The sequence below is a fragment of the Chrysochloris asiatica genome, unplaced genomic scaffold (assembly GCF_000296735.1).
Source record: "Chrysochloris asiatica unplaced genomic scaffold, ChrAsi1.0 scaffold00110, whole genome shotgun sequence".
Lineage (NCBI taxonomy): Eukaryota > Metazoa > Chordata > Mammalia > Afrosoricida > Chrysochloridae > Chrysochloris > Chrysochloris asiatica.
Genome location: NW_006408628.1, coordinates 10,131,059 through 10,140,878, shown reverse-complemented (window position 1 = coordinate 10,140,878; position 9,820 = coordinate 10,131,059).

Here is a 9,820-nt window from a genome sequence, read left to right as displayed (position 1 = left end):
CGAAACTACCAGCCGCTCCGCGGGAGAAAGATGAGGCTTTCTACTCCCGTAAAGATTTACACCCTCGGAAACCCTGTACAGGGTCGCTATGGGTCGGACCTGACTCGATGGCACTTAACAACAACAACAACCCAATAGACTGCTGGGTAATGAGCTCAGTAAGCTGGACAGCACTAAACATACTGTGGCACTGTGGGTTGATCCACAAGTTTGATCCACAAGTTTGGCAGTTCAAGCTTACCTGATGTTCTTTGGGAACCCTATGTAGGGTCGCTATGGGCCAGAACGAACTCGACAGCACTTAACAACAACAACAGAATATTGAAGGAGTCCTGGTGTGGCGCTGTAGGATAAGCACTGGATGTAAACCATAAGGTTGGCAGTTCAAACCCACCAGGTGCTCCTTGGAAACCCTAACAGAGTCGCTATGAGCCAGAACCGACACCACCAATAGACCCAAACACAGCAATGATCAGGAGATGATTATAGTGCAGGACATGTCGAGGGCACTCTGAGTCAGAAGCAACTTGTCAACAGCTCATTAAAAGCATTAGCAGCGATGATGTCTGAGGAGTAAGAAGGGCATTTCAGTAGTTTTCTTCCTGCTTGTTTATCTTTTTTTCAAATTTTCTACAATAAATTTCTGGGCTAATGGTTAAATGTGGAAAAGTGCATTTTGAATAACTACAAACAATGGTATGCAATGACAAAGATAATAGTTATTAAGTGTCAACTAGTGAGCAGACCGAGTATTGATAAATTTACATAAATTTAATCCTCTCTCTGATAGTGTAGTGGTTACAAATCGGGCTGCAAACCTCAAGGTCAGCAGTTCGAAACTACCAGCTGTTCCATAGGAGAAAGATGAGGCTTTCTGCTCCCGTAAAGATTTACAGCCTCAGAAACCCTGTACAGGGTCGCTATGAGTCAAAATTGACTCCACAGCACACAACAACAACAACCATTCAGAGGGGTTCCACAAGGTCAGTGGTTCAAACTTGCCAGGTACTCCTTGGAAGCCCTATACTGGGTCCCTCTGAGTCAACAGCATTTAGCAACATTAACAACACAGGGAGGTTAGGACTGTCGTCCCCACTGTTTCCTTTTTTTTTTTTAATTGAGTTTAGAGGGATGAAGTGATTTGTCCCAAAGTCACCCAAACTGAAGGCGTTAGAGTAAGTTTTAACCCAGACTTATCTAGCACCAAAGCTGATGCTTGTCTCTGTCACACAACCTTGTAGTATCCTCCAGTAGGTACAAAGGGCTAACGAACTTGACAGTTACGAAAAATTTGGTGGTTCAACTCAACCCAGAGGCACTTTGGAAGAAAAGTTTGACTATCTGCTTTCAAAAAATTAGCCACTGAAAACACTATTACACAGTTCTACTTTGATGCACATAGGAGTGCCGTGACTTAGAATCCATGTGATGGCAACTGGAGGTTTATAATGAGGGTTCTTTCTAGTCAAACAGGGATGCAGAAGGAAGAAAGATGGACCCACGATTTGAGGTTGAAAAAGAAGATCTTGAGGATAGGAGTGCTTTCCTCTCATGATTCCAGGTCTATGGCTCCCCAGAACTTACAGCAGACTCTCAACACTTTAGATGGGATCATTCTGTGCCGTACAGATAAGACAGGAGCTCTGTGCATTGCAACACAGTTAGCAGCAGCCCTAGTCTTTGCCAACTAGATGCAACAACACTCACCCACCCTCAAATTTTGACAACCAATAATGTCTCCAGATGTTGCTATGTCCCATGGAGAGAATATTTACCCCTGATTGAAGACCAGAATTATTAACACCAGAATCATGTGGTGATGGTCCCTGAACACTATTGATTATTTACTCTAAACTCATAGGTCCATCTTAAGCAAACCATGCAATTCACTCAACAGTGTTCATCTGCCCTCCTCAACTAGCCCTTTCATTGTTGTATGCCATCAAGTCGAGTTCAATTCGTTATGATTCTAGATGACAAAGTAGAACTTCCCCACAGGTTTCCAAGGCTATAACTTTAAGGCCTAGGAAATTGATGAGACCTAAGGATTGATGACCACCATTCATTCATCTGTCAGTTTGTTGTACTGTGTTGGCTTGTGAGTTGCAGTGATTCTGAAAGCTATGCCACTGGGTATTTTAAATATCAGCAAGGTCACCCATGGTGTACAGGTTTCAGATGAGCTTCCAGACAAAGACAGACTAGGAAGAAGGAGTGACAAACTACTTCCGAATATTTAGTCACTAAAACCTTATGAATACCAGAGAAACACTGTCAGATATAGTGCCAGAAAATAAGCCCCTCAGGTTGAAAGGCACTCAAAATGCGACTGGGGAAGAGCTGCCTCCTCAAAGTATAGTTGACCATGATGACATGAATGGAGTAAGGTCCGTGGGAGAAAAGCCCGCGGGACCTTCATTGGCTGATGGGGCACACGTCAATATGAAGAGAAATAGCTGTAAACATCCATTGAAAATCAGAACATGGAATGTACGAAGTACAAATCTGGGGAAATTGGAATTTATCAAAAATGAAATGGAATGCATAAACATTGATATCTTAGGCATTAGTGAGCTGAAATGGACTGATATTGGCCATTTTGAATCTGACAACCACATGGTTAACTATGCCGGGAATGACAAATTGAAGAGGATTGGTGTTACATTCATCATCAAAAACAACATATCCAGATAAGTCATGAGGTACAACACTGTCTGTGATAGGATAATATCCATGCACCTACAGGTAAGCCCAGTTAATACCACTATTATTCAAATTTACGCACTGACCACTAAAGCCAGTGAAGAAGAAATAGAAGAATTCTACCAACTTCTTCAATCTGAAATTAATCAAACGTGCTATCAAGATGTATTGATCATTGCTGGTGATTGGAATGCAAAGGTTGGGAGCAAAGAGGAAGGATCAGTAGTTGGAAAATATGGTCTTGGTGATAAAATTATGCTGGAGAATGCATGACAGAATTCTGCAAAATCAATGATTTGTTCATTTTAAATACCTTCTTTAGACAGCATAACAGACGACTATACACATGGGCTTCACCAGATGGAATACACAGAAATAAAATTGACTACATCTGCGAAAAGAGACAATGGAAAAGCTCCATATCATCAGTGAAAACAAGGCCAGGGGTAGATTGTGGAACAGACCATCAGTTACTCCTATGTAAATTCAAATGGAAGCTGAAGAAAATGAAACAAGTCCACAAGAGCCAAAATATGACCTTGAATATATCCCACCTAAATTTAGAGATCATCTGAAGAACAGATTTGGTACATTAAACGGTAAAGACAGAAGACCAGAAGAGTTATGGGATGACATCAAGAACATCATACATGAAGAAAGCAAAAAGTCATTAAGAAGACACGAAAGAAGGAAAAGGTCAAAATGGATGTCAGAAGATACACTGAAACTTTCTCTCCAGCGTAGAGATGCTAAAGCAAATGGAAGAAATGAGGAGATCCAAGAATTGAACAGAAAATTTCAAAGATCAGCTCGAGAAGATAAAGCCAAAAATTACAACAAAATGTGCAAAGATTTGGAGTCAGAAAACCAAAAAGGAAGAACACGCTCAGCATTTCTCAAGCTGAGGGAACTGAAGAAAAAATTCAAGCCTCAACTTTCGTTATTGAAGGATTCTCTGGGCAAATTATTGAATGATGCAGAAAACATCAAGAGAAGATGGAAGGAATACACAGAGTCACTGTACCAAAAGGAAATGGTTAATGTTCAACCATTTTAAGAGGCAGCATATGATCAAGAGCCAATGATACTGAAGGAGGAAGTCAAAGGTGCATTGAAGGAATTGGCAAAGAACAAGATAACAGGAATGAATGGAATACAAATTGAAATCTTTCAACAAAGTGAGGCGACACAGGAGGCACTCACTCATCTATGCCAAGAAATTTGGCCGACTGATTGGAAGAGATATGTATCCGTGCCCATTCCAAAGAAAGGTGACCCAATAGAATGCAGAAATCATCAGACAATATCTTTGATATCCAATGCAAGTAAAGTTTTACTAAAAGTAATACAGAAGCACCTACAAGCATACATTGACAGAGAACTTCCAGAGGTTCAAGCTGGATTCAGAAGAGGCCATGGAACGGGGGTATCATTGCTAATGTCTGATGGATCTTGGCTGAAAGGAGAGAATCCCAGAAAGATACTTACCTGTGCTTTATTGACTATGCAAAGGCTTTCGATTGTGTGGATCATTACAAGCTATGGACAACATTGCTAAGTATGAGTATTCTGGAACACTTATTTGTGCTCATGAGGAATCTGTACAGGGACCAAGAGGCAGTTGTTCAAACAGAACATGGAAACACTAAATGGTTTAAAATTAAGAAAGGTGTGTGACAAGGTTGTATTCTTTCACCATACTTATTCAATCTATATACTGAGCAAATAATCTGTGAAGCTGGGTTCTATGAAGAAAAACCTGACATTAGGATTGGAGGAAGACTTGTTAACAACCTGCGATATGCAGATGATACAACCTTGCTTGCTGAAAGTCAAGGGGACTTAAATATTTACTGATGAAGATCAAAGAGAACAGCCTTTGGTATGGATTACATCTCAATGTAAAAAAAAAAAAAAAAAATCCTCACCACTGGACCAGTAAACAACATTTTTATCAACAGAGAAAAGATTGACACAACATTCTTATCAATGGAGAAAAGATTGAAGTTGTCAAGGACTTCATTCTACTTGAATCAACTATCATCACTCATAGAAGCAGTAGTCAAGAAATCAGATGACGTATTGCATTAGGCAAATCTGCTGCGCAAGACCTTTTTCAAGTGTTGAAGAACAAAGATGTCAGCTTGAAGACTAAGGTGTGCCTGACCCAAGCCATGGTATTTTCAATAATCTCATATGCATGTGAAAGCTGGACAGTAAATAAGGAAGACTGTAGAAGAATTGATGCATTTGAGTTATGGTGTTGGAGGAGAATATTGAAAGTGCCATGTGCTGCCAAGAGAACCAGTAGATCTGTGCTGGAAGAAGTGCAGCCAGCGTGCTCCTTGGAGGCCAGGATGGCCAAACTTAATCTTTCATACTTCAGATATATTGTTAGGAAGGACCAGTTACTGGAGAAGGATATTATGTTTGGTAAGGTGGAGGGTCAGAGAAAAAGAGGAAGACTCCCCCCACAACGAGATGGATTAGCCAAGTAGCAACATTGATGAACTCAATCGTGGCAACAATAGTGAGGCTGGCCCAGGATAGGGCAGTGTTTCATTCTGCTGTGCATAAGGTTGCTTTGAGTCGGTACTGACTTGATGGTACCTAACAACAACAACAACAAAGGATTGATGAGTCCTGCTGTGGTGATGTATGGTAAGCACTAGACCATAAGGTCGGTTTGAACTACAAGGTCAGCAGTTCTAACCTACCACCAGCCCCTTAGAAAACTTATACAGGGTAACTGTGTGTTGGAAACTACTCAACGACACTTAACAAAAATCTTTACAAGAGCTGATAGCCAGGTCTTTGCTCCCACAGAAAGGCTGGTTGCTTTGAACTGGTGACCTTTGGGTTAACAGGCAAGTGCTTAACCATTGCACTACCAGGGCTCCTTCACCCCAAGTCATGAATTCTTGGGGTAAAGCATCTCTTCAGGCATATTAAAGACAAATCTCCTAGTCAGTTACCCCCAAGTGACATCTGTGGCTATTGTCTTGATCTCCCAAAGGGCAGAGCATTAAGCTGTTCCAAGAATGGCTGCCACAATAGGACTCTTCCTCCCCTTCTGTGCGGGTCCTTCCATGCCCCCACATTCTCTGAATTAAAAGCAAGGGAAGCTGTTTTTTCTTGTAAATACCAAACTGCACAATCATTACAAGCTTGCTTGGAGATAATCAGGGCTGACACTTGCTCTATGTGCAGGGTTTATTGGAGACCACCCACAAAGTCGACTCAACTCAAAATGCACTACTAAGTAATCTAATCCCAAAATGTAGATTTCATTCCAACAAATTGCACACAAGTGGTCTCCTGCTGGTTTCACTGTTGCCTGGAAAGGCAAACCCAACTGTATCAGTGGCAAATATGTTAGCACAAAGCAACCAAACCATAAACAGAGAAGGAAAATGCCAGGTCTGGTATCATAACATTGAACATAGCAAAGAAAAGTTCATTCCTTTTACATTGAATTAAAATATGTTTAGAAGATGGGGTTGAATACATTGCCTTTGTCTTAGCTCATTTTTACTTTGAATCAAACACCAAAAATAGTAACAAAAAAGATGACGATATGAAGTCTTTTTCCCCTTTGCACATAAGACTCATATACATACTGCTTCCAGCAGGTCTATTTTGAGATGAGCCAAAATTTGCGAATCCAGAGCTCTGGCTTTATTATTTTATTTTATTTATTTTATTTTATTTTATTTTATTTTATTATTTTATTTTATTTTATTTTATTATTTTCAGGTGTGTGTATCCACAACTCCAATAGAAAGGGCATTTAATTCACCCCAGAAGAAAAAAATCAGGTATACAAATAAAGGATTGATGAGCGCTAAGATTTTTCCACCATTCATCTGTCAGTTTGTCACACTGTGGTGGTTTGCATGTTGCTATGATGCTGACTAGAGCACCGGTATTTTAAATGACAGTAGGCTCATCCATGACAGACAGGCTTCAGCAGAGTTTCCAGACTAAGACAGACTAGGAAGAGCCGGACTTCTGAATGTTTACTCTGAAAATCTTTTGAGTAGCAATGGAACATTGTCATATGTAGTGCCTGAATATTAAAATATTATGAATAGCATCAGAATACTGTCAGCAGCAATGGGGTTCAGAGTAACAACAATTGTGAGAATGCTGCAGGACCGGGCAGTGTTTCGTTCTGTTGCACACAGGGTTGTTATGAGTTGGAACCAACTCAACAGCATCAAGATTTTTTCAAAGTCTCAGAAGGTGGGGTCTGACCACAAGCTTAAAGTGAACCAACAGTTTGACCAAGTTGCCTTAAAGGTTGATAGCATTTTTTTGTTGTTGTTGTTGTTAAGTGCCATCGAGTCAGCAACCTTTTGAACAACAGAACAAAATACTGCCTGGTCCTGCACCAACCTCACAATCATTTTTGTGCCTAAGCCCACTGTTGCTGCCACTGTGCCAATCCATCTCATTGGGGTCTTCCTCGTTTTCTTCAACCCTCCACTCTACTGAAATTGATATCCTTCTCCTGTGACGGGTTCCTCCTGGTCATGTGTCCCAAGTACGAGAGACCAAGTCTGACCATCCTGGCTTCCAAGGAGCCCTCTGGCTGTACTTCTTCCGACAGAGACCTGTTTGTTTTTTTTGGCAGTCCATGGTACTTTCTATATTATCCTACAACACCATAACTCAAAAGCATCATTTTTTCAATGGTCATCCTTATTCACTGTCCAACTTTCATATGCATACAAGGTTGTTGAAATTCCCATGGCTTGAGTCAGGCGCACCTTAGTCCTCAAACTGACATCTTTGTTCTTGGACACTTTAAAGAGGTCTTGTGCAGCAAATTTGCCTAATGCAATATGTCATCTGATTTCTTGACTGCTGTTTCCATGAGTGTTTATGGTTGATCTGAGCAAAATGAAGTCTTTGGCAACTTCAATCTTCTCTCCATTAATATGAATGTTGCTTTTTGGTCCAGTGTTGAGGATTTTTGTTTTCTTTACATTGAGATGCAACCCATACCAAAGGCTGTGGTCTTTGATCTTCATCTGTATGTATTTTAAGTCCTCTTTACTTTCAGTAAGCAATGTTGTATCATTTGCATATCACAGGTTGTTAATCAATCCTGATGCATGCCATATTTTTCTTCAGCTACTCCAGCTCCTCAAATTATTTGTTCAGCATACAGATTGAATAAGTATCTTGAACAAATACAACCCTAACACACACCTTTCTTAATTTTAAACCATTCTGAGTTGCCATGTTCTATTCAAACAACTACCTCAGTCCATGTAGAGATTCCTCGTGAGCGTAATTAAGTGTTCCGGAATACTCGTTCTCCACAATGTTGTCCATAACTTGTCATGATCCACACAATCAAAAGCCTTTGCATAGTCAATAAAGCAGAGGTAAACATTTTTCTGGTATTCTCTGCTTTCAGTCAAGAGCCATTTGATGTCAGCAATGATTCATTCCATGTCCTCTTCTGAATCTGGCTTGAAACTCTGCAAGTTCTCTGTCACTGTTTGGTTGCAGTCATTTTTGTATTATCTTTAGTAAAACTTTACTAACCTGGGATGTCGATGATGTTGTCCAGTGATTTCCACATTGCATTGGGTCACCTCTCTTTGGAATGAGCACAAATACTGATCTCTTCCAAATTTGGAAGGTAGTTGTCTTCCAAATTTCTTGACATAGATGAGTGCCTTCAGTGATACATCAGTTTGATGAAATATTTCTATTTGCATTCCATCACTTCCCCGTGTCTTGTTCTTTGCCAATGTCTTCAATGCACCTTAGATTTCTATATTTAGGATCATTGGCTCTTGAGCATATGTTACCTCTTGAAATGGTTGAACAACAACCATTTCCTTTTGGTACAGTGACTCTGTATTCCTTCCATCTTCTTTTGCTGTTTTGTTTGTTTGTTTGTTTGTTTGTTTTTCTCTCTTCTTCTTTTGCTCTTTCTGCATCATTCAATATTTTGCCTAGAGAATCCTTCAATACCTCATTTTGAGGTTTATATTTTTCTTCAGTTCCCTCAGCTTGAGTAATGCTGAGCTGTTTTTCCCTTGTGTATTCCAAACTCCACATTTTATTATAATACTTTACTTTGTCTTCTCGAGCTGACCTTTGAAATTTTCTGGTCAGCCCCTGTACCTCCTCATTTCTTCTATTTGCTTTAACATCTCTATGCTTGAGAACAAGTTTCACAGTCTCTTCTGACATCCATTTTGATCTTTTCCTTCTTTCTTGTCTTCTTAATGACCTTTTGCTTTCTCCTGTATGATGTTCTTGTTGCTATCCCACAACTCTTCTGGTTTTTGGTCTTTAGTGTCTAATACATCAAATCTGTTCTTCAGATGACCTCTAAATTCAGGTGGGATATATTCAAGGTCATATTTTGGCTTTCGTGGACTTGTTTTCATGTTTTTCTTCTTCATCCTGAAATTGCATATTCACAATTGATGTCTGTTCCATAGTCTTCCCCTGGCCGTATTGACTAATGATATGGAGCTTTTCCACAGATGTAATCAATTTGATTTCTGTGCATTCCATCTGGTGAAGTCCCTGTGTATACTCATTTTTAATGTTGGTTAAAAAAAGGTATTTGCAGTGAAGAAATCCTTGGACTTGCAAAATTCTGTCATGCCATCTCCAGTTCATTTGTATCACCAAGGCCATATTTTACAACTACTGATTCTTCCTCTTTGTTTCCAACCTTTGCAATCCAATAGCCAGTGATTATCAATACATCTTGGTTGCATGTTTGAACAATTTCAGATTGAAGACGTTGGTAGACATCTTCTATTTCATACTCACTGGCTTCAGTTGTTGGTGTACAAATTTGAATAATAGTAATAGTAACTGGTCTTTCTTGTAGTTGGATGGATATTATCCTATCACAGACAGCGTTGTATTTCAGGACAGATCTTGATATGTTCTTTTTGATGATGAATGCAACACCATTCCTCTTCAATTTGTTATTCCCAGCATAGTAAATCATGTAATGTTTCAGATTCAAAATGACCAATACCAATCCATTTCAGCTCACTAATGCCTAGGATATTGATGGTTGTATGTTCCATTTCATTTTTGACAATTTCCAATTTTCCTAGATTTAATCTTC